Genomic DNA, 13,716 nt, shown 5'->3' with positions numbered 1-13,716 from the left:
AGTTATAAACATCTTGAGGTACATGGAAAATTGTGGCTTTCATTCCCTTTTAAACATTTGGCAGTGAGAGTGAAGGCAATGTAACATAATGGAAAAGACTCTGAATTAGCTGTCAAGAGAATTGAGCTTAACTTCAGCTCTTACCACTAAGTAGCCAAGAGATTTAAAGATACTTTTTAACTAATTTGAGTTTAAATTTTCTATATTATAAAGTGAAGGATAGGAACTAGAGAAGCTGTACAGTAACTGAAAGCTATAGTATTTTATAAACATATTTTTTAGCAAGAATTTTATGGAAATTTTGGCCACAGCTTTTCTTTGGACATGTGTTTTTCTCAAAGTAAAATACCATATATTGTTGAGCTTTCTGTTCAGTATAGCATTAAGCATAAGTAGTTATGAGTATATAAAAATTTCCAAATGAATTTTTTGCACTAAAATATTCCAGACGAAAATTATTTTCTTAGAAGCATTAGTTGAAAATAACTTCATTTTTGTCTTAGGATATTATTAAATTTTTTAGACTTCTCTAAATACAAGGTAGAAAAGTGAATAGGATAAAATTTTTTGTCATTTATGCGTCAAACACATCATTTCATTTTGTCTTTTCATTTCACCTCAAGTTGATTTTAATTCACAGACAGGAAATTACTGATTGCCTCTGATGCACCTTATAAAGCAGGTACACAAGTCACTTCTATTTTTCTGGATTTTCATATGATAAAAATTGAGGTATTTTGCTTACCAGTCACATACATTTTTCTCATTCTTCTGTTAGATAAATTATTATACATTTCTAGAAAATAAAATATGTTTACATATGTCTAAGATACTGTGCAATTTTAACATGAATTTTAAAATGTTTCCATATTGCAGTTAGTAAAGTTTGATCTGGTGTCAAGGTAGTACCTAGGAATGCTATCTAGCATGACAAGAATAAGGATTCTTAAGGGCAAAGGTTACAATTGTCCCCAAGATTGAGGCCAGCAAAGGGCAAGTAAATGCGGGACGCCAAGCATCCATCTGTTTCAGGTGAAGCAATTTAAATAAGAGGTAAGACAGTTATTAAATGCCAACAAAAGATAAATCAGAAGAAGACAAATTTGCCAGGAGAAAAGCACTTAAAAGGATCTTGAACCCTGGCACGTATACAAAACCGCATTTGCAACACAAGAAAAATACAGACTTCTAAGCATTTGTATAAAGCTTTGTGCTAATCTCAAGTGAGGTAACTGATTGAAACAGAAAGTAGTCTAATATTTATTAATCAGTAATCTGTGTTCTTTAGTGTACATGCATAGTGAATAGGTAAGTATTTTTTAATTACAACAAAAATACAGGGGTATAAAAATGCTGGTTTAAGAGACTGGTTTAATGTCATTTCAGTGGCAGCAAAAGGCACACAATGAATCAGTGGCAGACTTGCGAATTGATTTTAGATCCCATTAGACTCGCTTTTTAACCGCTCAGCAATTCCTGGGATTGCTTTCAGGGACCAAAGACACACAATGGAATTAAAATGGCAGACTGGAAAATAAAGATAAAATAAAAATGGAAAGTAGTCAATGGATGTGGTTTGATTTCTGATAATTTGAAATAATATTCTTTTTTACCTATAAATCTTAAAGCTGTATTTGGGTAGTATTACCAAATATTCTATCATTTTTACAGAAATAGATTTTAAATTACTAAAGAATAATAGTAAAATATGCAAGGATAAAAATAATTGCATTCAATGAAAGTTGAATACCTATGGCATTCGATTTTTTAACGCAATGATTAAAGGATGAACCTTCACATAAAGATATATTTCCCCAAATACATTTGTTCCTGCTGGAATTTCCAAAGATTCATAAGTACAAAATTAGAGTAAAACGTAGCCTTTGGAAAAAAATGTAATATTTCAATATTCTTACAGCTAGGGATAGCTTGAAAAGGTCCATTTACATTAGAAATAATAGAATAAAGAGTATGACCATCTTCTGATATTTAATAATAATTTATGCTATATAAAATTAAGTATTTGCCAATTCTTAGAGTATAACTGGTTGATAATATACTGGTATTCATACTTTTCTGTGTATTTGAAATATTACATGATCAAAATATTAGGAAAAAGTAAAAGGACATGCTTCATTGCTAAACTTACTTTGAATGAGAGTTGGAAAACATTTATTTTTATTTTTATTTTAAGTACTCTATTTCAAAATATTTGTATTAATGCTACAAATCCTAACTTTTTCCTTTTGGCAAAAAATATAGTTATATTTTTCTTTGATTGTAAAACATGTTACTGCTCTTCTTCTTGTCCAGGTAGAAGTAAGGGTAGGTGGGTTTTATTTATCTTTGCTGAATCCCTAGAATTTCTACAGAGAGAATTAGTAGTAACAGAATAACTGTTTTGTGGGGTATCCTAGCACTAGTTTTATTAAAACACAACTCCCAGTGTATGTTATTACCATAATCTTTTAAAGGACTCTGTGAGTTTGCCACTGCCAAGGAATTTTACCAAGGTGACATACACTATTTCAGCGTGAAGAATTTAATGCTACTTTCAAGAAGATTCTTGATAATGCAAGTTGTAATGGATTTAACTTGAAATTCAAAGTTTTGAGTGTTTAGAACTAAGTATTAATAAGCAAATCACGTAGCATAATGTCAATGGGGTATAATATTGATGCCATTAGAAAGGTCGTTTGTTATGATGGGTATGAGGACAGATGATTTACTGGCTGTGTGATGTTATGTAACATGTTGAACCTCCCTGAGCCTTAGTTTCCTCAACTGAGAAACAGAGATAATGCTTCTTTCACAGAATTATTAAAATCAAATTATATAATTTTGATAAAGCTATCAACCATGCCAACAATAATAGCCTCTAATAGTAATAAAAGTAATAACAACAATCATGGGCAATAGTTATAGCAGAAGATAAATTGGATAGAATAACCAGAGATTAATTAGGAATTGCATTTTCATTAAAAATTCACGTAATTATTATAAGCTATAAAGTAGTAAAGAAGTATAAATAAAGCATGGCTTAGTGATTCTTGATGTTAAAATTTACTGTTTCTAAGTGTTATATATTAAATCTTGTTTCTGTTTAGTTGCTTTTTTTTTTTGAATTTTTTTTTAAAGAAAAGTGCATTTGAATTACTTTCACATATACATTCCCCAAAATAGTGTTTTCTTTATTTACGAGTATGGAGAAACTCTTCTTTGTGATATGCTATCAATGCAAAATTCACATAACTTTGCCTATAGTAGCTTAATGTTTTATGCACAACATAAATGCAGCTTAACGCAGCTGATTTGTAAGCTCAGGAGTTAAAATTAAATGTGCATGAACCACAATATGCTATAAAACAGGTTTGACTAATTCACAAAAGAATTGTAAACCCTTTTTTTAATAAGGAGTTTAAACAGTGTCATCATCTCAGTTATATTTCACCTAATGGCTTATGAGGTCTGGCTATTATTTAGATATCTTGATGTTTTCATTTGAGAATTGTAATTTTACGCAGCATCTTTCACTCAATATCAGAATAGGCTCTTATCATGTCACTACTGAACTTTTGCTATAGCCTCAAAAGAGGATGTTATGTATATGTCTATTAATTTTTCTCCCATATTTATGCCAGAAATATGTTTCAAAGTGAATCATGGCAATAGTGGTTTTGTCTGGCTGAAAACTTGCATGGTTCTTGACTAGCTTCCCTAAACTGAATTTGATCTTAACTTTCTCATCTCCTTTTTTTGAAAAGCAGTAAACTCTATGCACACCGGGCTATTTGCCATTTCCCTGTTGGACTATAATCATTTATGTTTTTCTCCTTCCATTCACTGTTTCCATAGCCTGTCTATCTTCCAAATCTATCAATATCTCATCCATTTCCAAATTCCAGTTCGAATAAGATGGCCTTTGTTTACCTCATCAAGTGTTCCCTTATTTACACTCATCACTTTGTCCAAACGAGGTGTGCACTAGTATTTCTGAAGTGTAAATCCAGGAGAAAAAAATCGCTCCGACATAATCCTCTAAACCAGAACTAATCATTTTACTTTTCTTCTCCTATTGTATGGTGCTGGAATTTCCTTTTAAAGGTGCAGGTTCTGGATTCAGACATGAACTACTGAATAGCATGTTTGCCTCGGGTCTATTACAAAACAATCATGAAAAACTTTATTTTTCTCATTAGTAAAATGATGATACTGAGAGTAGCTACCTCATCAGATTTTGTGATAATTAAGTAAAGTAATACTTTTAAAGTACAGGATATATATTCACCATTCAATCAATATTAGTTATTGGAAGTATGATTTGTATTATTGCAGATGTCTTTACCAACACTGAAGTTAGATTTTTGTTTCTATGTGAGCCCTTTGAGGGATGATATTTGTGTTTGTATTCCTTACAATTAATATTAGAAAATTAAGAAAAATTATTCCTAGGTTTTTATTAAAGCCATTCTTATCACTACTGAATCACTCATGTGAATACAAATTGCTTCCAAGGTCATCTGGGCATTGTTAATTGCAGTTGAGCAGTATTGTAGCCTCAAATCTGAAGAAACATAGATATGAATGTTAAGCCTCCATTATTTTCTAGTACTCTCTCAGATATATCTAATAAAACCTTTATTGCAGAAGGTTTGCTTATGACGCTTTTCTTTTTCACCTCAGTGCTGTTCTCATTACCTCATGCTGATTCTCATCCATGTCCCTGCTATTTCTACTTCCCCAGCTCTCATCCTGTAGGAGAATCATGGTGCAATGCTGAGATTGAACACAAGGATACAGCTGACTAATCAGACTGCTTCCCCATGGTACCCTATGATGTCATTTTTTTTCTTTACACTGCAATTGCATTTATATCAGTACAAACACATCTTAGCAATTTAGATTATGATATATCTTCTGGCTTGTTACAATTGCATGTGTATGCTTTTACAGCAAGATTGTTAGATCCATAAGGTTAGGTCCTTTCCATATAAAAAGCTTTCATGAAATGTCATGGATAACAAGAGGGGTTCCATGACTTTGGATACAAACAAAGCTATGACATCATTATCCTCCTTTTCACTATTCCAGAGTAATAGTTATTTATTTTATCTTCTCTTGGAAATAAGGACTCTTTCTACATATTTGTATACTGGTGAATGTCAACTGACATTATGCAATATTTGAAGCTTTCACCATAAAATGATCTGAAAATTTATCATTATGTTAAAACCACTGTGCAACTATAACACAATGGTTTTCTCCTCCCACTCTCTTGAAGTTGAATTGTGCAACATGTCAGGTTTGCTGGATTATACTCCAGTTAGTTCTAACTGCTAGATTTCATTCAGTTTTGGTGACAATGAGGTTTTTAAGAGGGTAAATGTAAAACAGTTTAAATAATATTATCATAAGCAACAATATTGGATTTCAACTATCAGATATTAATTTTTACACAAATGCTCATGTAGGTATGATGATCACCTGTCATTCTGCATTCTATCTTTGCTTTACCTTGTAGGACTGAGCTGTCCTATACGGCAGCTACTAGCCAAATGAAGCTATTGAACACGTGAAATGAGACTAGTCTAAATTTAGTTGAGCTGTAAGTCTCATAAAAACTCTAAATTTCAAAGGCAGTACAAAAATAATGTCAATGTTATTAATAATTTTATATTGATTACATATTTAAATAATATTTTGGATATATTTAGTTAAAATAAATAAAAATGATTTCACCTGTGGTTATCTTTATTCCTTCTAATATAGCTACTAGAAAAACTAAAATTACATATGCAGCTAGCATTATACTGCCTTTGAACAGAGGTGTTCTAGAAAACCCTAACTTTGATAGACTCTAATGGAAATTACAAAAATGAAGTTTTAAACAAGGGTGCTAGTTTAAGCCCTATCACCAATAAACTGAGTGAATTTGTGTTAGTGATATCAACTCATATGACTTATTTCAAGATGCTAATTTAGGATAAAAGTGTGACTATTAATGTGTGCTTTTCTACTTATCTGCCTTAAGAGAGTTTCTTGACTTATTTTTTACAAATCATGGTAATGTTTCTATTATGAAATATGAGTTTTAGTCATTTTTTTTAAACCACAAGCTATCTGGCTTTGGCTGTGGAAGACAATGATCTACAAGTACTAACTGGATGAGACATTAATCCAGTAAGGAAAAGAGCAGTATTAAAGCTATGCAGACCAAATATGCTAAGTCTGGAGCAGCAGAGAGCCATCGGGACCCATAGACCAGGGCTATAAAATTAGGGCAAGGAGAGTATCCTCTGGTGTGAACACAGAGAAGGAGATTGCATTATCTCTCTCTCTCTCTCTCTCTTTTTTTTTTTTTTTTTTTAACAGAGTCTCACTCTTGTTGCCCAGTGGTGTGATCTTGGCTCACTGCAACCTCTGCCTCCTGGGTTCAAGCAATTCTCCTGCCTCAGCCACCAGAGTAGCTGGGATTACAGATGCCCGCCACCACACCTGGCTATTTTTTGTATTTTTAGTAGAGATGGGGTTTCACCGTGTTGGCCAGGCTGGTCTCGAACTCCTGACCTCAAATGATCCGCCCACCTCAGCCTCCCAAAGTGCTGGGATTACAGATGTGAGTCACTGTGCCCGGCCTTTTACACTACCTTTTTAAAAACACTTGTAAAGTGTCTTCTAGCATGCTGTCAGAGTTACCACATATTGTATGGGGTTTTTTTTTTGACAGTAACTAAGTATATGCTCTTTATATTTAAAATTAAGTACCAACAAAATTGGAAAAGAAATCCAATTAAAATTAGTTATAGCAATGCAACATGACAATGACATTGCTATGTATAATGAAAAGTAAATACAATTTTGCAGTGTGAACATAGTCCTAGGACCCAGAAGCTACGGTCTTTGCGGTTGGCAAGTATACTTTCATGTGCTCTGGGATGATTTAATTCTCTCACCATTTTTCTCTATTTCAACCACAGCAAAATCTTCCTTCATACCGTGCACTCTGGCCTTACTTTGGCCCTTAGTTGGCAGAATATAGCATTTGCATATCGAGTCAGGCTTTGTTTCTTTCTCATTAGCCCAATACAAATAAAGGAGCATTTTTTGGCATTTAAATAATCATAAGCTTCAAGCAAATGAGGGCACTAAAATTTTAAATTAAAAAAAATTATGACTGTGGGATAGCCATCCAAATAATTAGAATGTGCTTATATCATTTTTTCACATTATTACCAGAATAAATTATCACAGTTAAAAACAAGACTGAGAGATAGCTTACTGATGTCCATTTATTAGAAACACATTGCAAGAGGAGATGAAGGTATTCTGATTTCAGGAAATTCAGTCTAAGTTTGTTATGCTATTTTTCTTATATTTTAAAAAAATAACAAACTTACTCCTTCTTTCTTATCTGCAGATTCAAGTTGTGTTTCCACTATTAAACTTTGGTTTTAAAATGAAATTATTTATATAAGGAGACAAAGAGGTAAAAAATGAAAATAAAAATAAAACATAGAACTAGAGTCGAGAGGTAAAAGAAGGATCATGAAGCCTGGAGAATGAAAGGGAAGACGAAAAAATACCAAACAGGTGGACAGGCAATGGGATTTAGTGTTATTCTTCATGTTTTTGTAAATTTAATATTTATAACAAATAAATGGAAGCTTTTATGAATAGAAATTTCCTCTTAAAGTAGATTGTATGGGAAATATGTGTAAGGGAATCAATCAAAAGAGGACCCATATATGAGAAAGAGTAAGTAGGAGATAAATAACTCCAGTGACTGTCTCACCCCAGTAAATGTAAGAGCTTTGATCCAAACTAGGTATTAGTCTACAAGGAATAGGAAAACATGTTTATGGTTAGTATTAACTGTATACGATGTAGTCCTTATCTGCATTGATTTCTGGTGAATAAAGAAGTCATTCAAAAATCAGATACTACAGTGCTCACTTTGGCAGCGCATATACTAAAAAATAAAGTACTATAGATAATATATTATTTTAATAGGTGATTGGGAATGGCATTATTGTACCAATATGGCCTTATAAAAACTGTTTAAATTTGTCCAAATACTTTACCTGGCAATAGGTATGCTATATGTGCTAAAACATAAAACTAAATATCCTTCAAGGTAAGAATTTAATGCTAACATTTCCATTTCTATCTGTCACTGTTTTTAGGGGAAAAAAAGCTGTCAAGTATTATCAGTAAAAAACTTTACAATTGAACATACAAGAGGTACAGGATAAATGAATGTTAATCTCATAACTATTGTGTTTATATATCAAATATTCAGGGAAATCAAGTCAAAATATAAAATGCTCAATTGAAATGTTTTAATTAAGGGTGTGAAGGATGTTCATTTGGATTTTGGTATCTATTTTTTTAGCATTTTGAAATTTTTTTATTGTTTCAAATTATGACTTAGGTCACTTTACTCCCTCACTTAAGCACTAGTTCTATTAATTTTGAGAAATAGTTTTACTGATAATATTTAGAATTTAGAACTTTAACAGTCCAAGCAAAAATACACTAGTGAGTTGTTATCTCAGAATTTATTAACTGCAAAGCTTCTCCTCAAGTACAAAGAGCAGATCGTTTTAAAATTTAATTTTGAATATAAATGATGGTACTTTATTAAGCATAGTAACTTGTACAAGTCTATCTTCCAACGTGATTCAAGTATTGAAAGATTAGGAAAGAAAAACCTAGAAACCACTATGGACTTAACTCTAATCACATTTGGCTCGGGTCCTTAGTGCAAATGAGGGATACGCTGCATCTGATGGAGACAACGAACAGTTGAGTTGCCAATGAATCTCGACTTTTCTCACTGAGGCTAGCATGCTACAAAATAAATACAGACTCCAGTGTAAGATCTCAGAAAGACAATCCACCTACCCAAAAGCAACTCCTTATTGTTTTCCCAAGATATCTGAATTTCTCAGCTCCAGTACCAATTCGTAGAAATAAACTTGCTCTTCATTGGACTAAATAGTATAATAAATTGAAAGAAGTAACTCAACTAGAATGGGTTAGATTAGATGTATAAATCAGTCGACAGAGCATTACCTAGTACTTAAATAACATTTTGGCCTGGGGCACTGTTACTAAGAGGATTGATTCAAAGTTTTGCATCAGAGCACACTCCTATTTCTAGTGGAAGGAAAGAACCAGACAAAACATTTTATTTCATATATAGATATATTGGTTGTCATTGTGGAAATGACCTTAGAGATAGCCATTAAGCCTCATTGCATTTCTTAATGTCCCTTTGGTTCTATCATAAATCTCAATCACAACATTATGAGAGTATTTATGGAGTTAATACAAGTCAGCTCTCATCTGGGCCTGCCTTTTTTTTTTTTTTTTTTTTTTTTTTTTTTAGATTTCCTGCCAGTAAGTAGAAAAGACCCATTTGGAATTTGAGAAAACATCCTGAGACGTCTTCGAAAATCTGTACTTCTCCTAAATTCATACTTTGTTTTATTAACAGATGTAAATTTGAAGGGGAAATACCATATACTATAAGCCATTTGGGAATATCCTGCCTCTCAAGGATGACTCACGCTTTTCATTTCAATGGCATGGATGCTGAGAGCTTAAACTCCAAACTCATCTGTACTCTAACTCTAAATCATTTTTTCCATGAACTCTGCAAGCATTTTATATAAACACACACATGTGTATGACGTATGTGACCTCACTGGCAGTTTTTTGCAGTGTCAAGTGTTATTGGAAGATACCCAAGAATTGATTGACACATATCTCATAGAACTGGAGTTAATTAATAGGTCTACCAATTCCCAAATGTACCACAGGAAAGAGAAAATCTGTTTAAGACAGCAATCAATGACATACTGTGTGTGGTCAGGAGGCATTCATGATACAGCTAAAGGAGATTTTGGAATATGCTATTCAGGAGTGTAAATACAGTCAGGTGACACATAACATTTTGGTTAATGATGAACGGCATGTAGGATGGTAGGCCCCTAGGATTATAATGGATCTAAAAAATTCTTACTGCATAGTGACCTCATAGCCATTGGAAAGCCTTGTCTCTGTTTACATATGTTTAGATGAACAAATACTTATTATTATGCTACACATTACTTACAATATTCAGTACAGTAACATGCTGTACAGGTTTATAGCCTTAGAAGCAATAGGCTCCACCATATAGCCTAGGTATATAGTAGGCTATACCATCTAGGTTGGTGTAAGTACACGCTATGATTTTTGCACAACAGTAAAATAGCCTAAGGACATATTTCTCAGATTCTATCTCTGTTGTTAAACGACGCATGACTGTATTGCTATTAAAATGCCCGAAGAGTAAAAGAGGTCTATTTTCGTAACTAGAAGACGAAACTGAAGGTTATTTTGCAAACGGTTGTATTATTACTTTAAAGGAACCATTAATTTCTTCCTATAAGATCCAAAGCTATTAAATAAGAAAGTAAGCCCTGATTTCCTTCAAAGTGACGGGTTTTACTTCTGGGATATTCTGCCTTATATGATGATAAGTCTATAATGTCATTTTCTGACAATGGAGTTTCAACATTCTTGAAAACAGAATGTAAGATGATAAGTTGTTTTAAAGGAAGAACACTGCAAAGAAAAAACTGAATGTTTAAATGCCCATGAAAGTCTTAATAAAAGCAACAAATGATGTCTTTTTTTCTATGATAAAATTATTTGTAATATGTCTAGACAAAATTTTAAAAGGAGATTCGTCTTTCATTATTTCACATTGCATGGGGCGGGTAATAGCAAAGTACACACACAATGTCTAAACTAGAATTTAGGAGAAAAATAGGTCCTTTATCCGAAAAGTTGTCCTTGAGAACAAAAGTTGGTATATTCAAACTCCATGAGAGTTTATGAACTCTAAGCCAATAATTCTGGCCTCTGTTTCGATTGCTATTTTATTTCTCACTCTCCCGATCTTTCTATTACTGTCTTCTCCCAATAGTATGAAGTATACACTGTTTCTTTTTTTCAACTTCACCAACAGCATAACAGTTTAAATCCAAAGGTAGTGTTTTAAGTATAATATAGATGAATTTAAAGCAGATTCTCTCTTAAGGCAGCTTAAGCATCGAAAATTAAATTTGATGTAGTCTAGACAAGCTATATTGATAATATCTTTTCCAGAATTTCATAGATTGACTGTCTAGACTGCTTCAAATTCCCCAGATAATTGCATAATCATCTTACTTCTGATCCCCTAAATAGTCTGGAACAGTATTTCACAATCTATAGTTATCATGCAAATCAAAATCACTGAGCTTCTGAAGGAGGACCTCTCTCAAAGGCTGTGAGTTTCAGAGTCTCAGGAAAATACTTGCATTTCAATCTCCCACCTCAGAATGCTCGGACGGGAAGCTTTATATATTGGCTATTTGGGTAGAGGAAATCCTGGTGAATGGCCTGGCTCCAGAACCTGTACCTCTTCATTTCCCCAGCTGCCCACCCATACAGCAGCAATGAGTAGTTGATGAGTGGAAGAGGAAATAGACTGTTAACTCTATTAAAATCTCAACTTCAAAAATTAACATTTCAGGAAAATGATAAAAACGCAAGAATAGCATATGGCATTTTAATTTAAATGACCATCAACATCATGTAAGCCTCACATTTAAAAAGGGGAAGTTAAGAGAGGTGCAGAATCACCCGGCAGCCATGAGAACCCAGTGCCATGATTTACAATCTCTGATGAAGTGAGAAACATTTAAGAGGGCAAAGTGACAATTGCTAGCAAGCAAAACGGCAACACAGCTTTTAGGCTGTGATGCAGATTTATATTTTGTATTAAATACAAAATGTAAAAATACAAAATGCAAGGTATAGACTTGCATTTTAAAATATTTATAGTTTCTAATATTAATTGGCTTTTTTCACCCACCACTATCCATTAGACAATGTTTAACTTTCACAACTGTATGAGGTACAGACCATTTTCCTTACAAATTTCTAGCTTAGAAACTTAGATACAGAGGAGGTAAATAATTTGCACCAGATTAAGCAGCTAGTACCAAGCTGAGTTTGAATGCAAGTCCTGCAGTCTGAAGCTAGAGGATATGCTTTCAACGATGGGATTAAAACTCCTTGAGTTTCTACAGGGGAAAAAAAAAAAAAAAAAGAAAGGCAATGGGTCATACTGTGCTAGGAGCGGTGGAAGGCAGTTAGAGGTAATAAGTCAACCTTGCATTTAAAATATACAGACACTGAGAATCAAAAGATTGTTTTTAGTTTGTGTTGCATGTTATGAGACAGAGTCTCAGAGAAGTTAAATCATATTTCCAGTGCTCCACAGCTAGTAAGTTGTAGAGCAAGATCTGAAGCTAGATGTGACACCAAAGTCCAGGTCCTTTCTGCGAATTTGTGCTAAAGGTTCAGCATTCCTGCTGGGCGTGGTGGCTCACGCCTGTAATCCGAGCACTTTGGGAGGCTGAGGTGTGTAGATTACCTGAGCTCAGGAGTTCGAGCCCAGCCTGAGCAACATGGTGAAACCCTGTCTCTACTAAAATACAAAAAAAATTAGCCAGGGATGTCGGCTTGCACCTGTAATCCCAGCTACTTGGGAGGTTGAGACAGGAGAATTGCTTGAACCTGGGAGGCAGAGGTTGCAGTGAGCCGAGATTGTGCCACTGCACTCCAGCCTGGGCAACAGAGTGAGACTCCATACTCACAAAAAAAAAAAAAAAAAAAAAAAAAAAAAAAAAAAGGTCAGCATTTCTGATTCCATTGCCAATCATGTAGAGCATAATTCTTGACGCATGGAAAAAGTGCAATATCATGACTCATGTAAAAAGTGCAATATCATGCAGCGGGAGTTCTCTAGAGCTACCTTCAGAATATAGAAAAGTGAGACAATCACCTTGGGCCCAAGTTTTAGGACAACTGATGTATTACAATAGGAATTGGTTGAGAAGACAGCAAAGAGAGAGTGACTAAATCAGGTGCTAAAACAAATTATGTGTACAAGGTCTCCAGGACCATGTGAATAAATTTATCCCTAATTTAATCAATGTAAAACAAGCAACTTCACTAGAATTGCCTGTCCTAAAGTTACTTTTTACTTAAAATTCTTCAGTCTGTCAGCATAAATACTATACATATGGACTTATAAAAAAGAGAAGAAGGAAGGATGTGGTTGGGGAAATAGGATGATGAGAAGCCACTGGCAACTGGTGAGATCCTGGGAATGTGTCTTCCCTGGTTCATCAAGAAGAAAAAATAATTGTGTTTAGTCTAGAAACCGCATAATCTCTAAGGTGCTTTCTTACACAAAGAAGTTATAACACAAATTGTTTTGATTTCTAATTTATTTGGATCGAAAGACATATTTGTATCACTTTGGGACACTTTATGAAATTTAGGGAGAGAGTCTAAACTTTAAGTCATAAAGAAGTAACTACCAGGTCAATTTTATTTTATCTTTAGGATATCAGAAATATTTCAAGAATAAGTCCTTTATTTGTTGAGTATTTCTGAATTCCAGTTTTGAAGAAAATTCTGTCACCAATGATTTTCTCACCACGTGAACACTTTTGTTCCTCTTAGAATTTTTTGCCAAAAATTACAAGAGGGTTTATAATTGAAGGCTATTGATAAGCCAAATTCACCAAACTGCTTTCAACATTAGCAACTTTTTATCTTGATTTTTACTTAAATGTACATAATTTCCTCACTAAACATCTTTACAAG

At 33.5% G+C, this 13,716-nt stretch overlaps 1 protein-coding gene across 4 annotated transcripts in view; it reads right to left on the bottom strand.

Moving 5' to 3' along the window:
• SEMA3A (semaphorin 3A) overlaps nt 1–13,716 on the bottom strand; it is a 518,655-nt gene that overhangs the window by 117,137 nt on the left and 387,802 nt on the right. The gene's annotated exons all lie outside the window — the stretch shown is intronic.

This window comes from Pongo abelii, chromosome 6 (assembly GCF_028885655.2).
Source record: "Pongo abelii isolate AG06213 chromosome 6, NHGRI_mPonAbe1-v2.0_pri, whole genome shotgun sequence".
Lineage (NCBI taxonomy): Eukaryota > Metazoa > Chordata > Mammalia > Primates > Hominidae > Pongo > Pongo abelii.
Note: the sequence above shows the minus strand (reverse complement) of the source record. Positions and strands in the feature narration are given on the sequence as shown.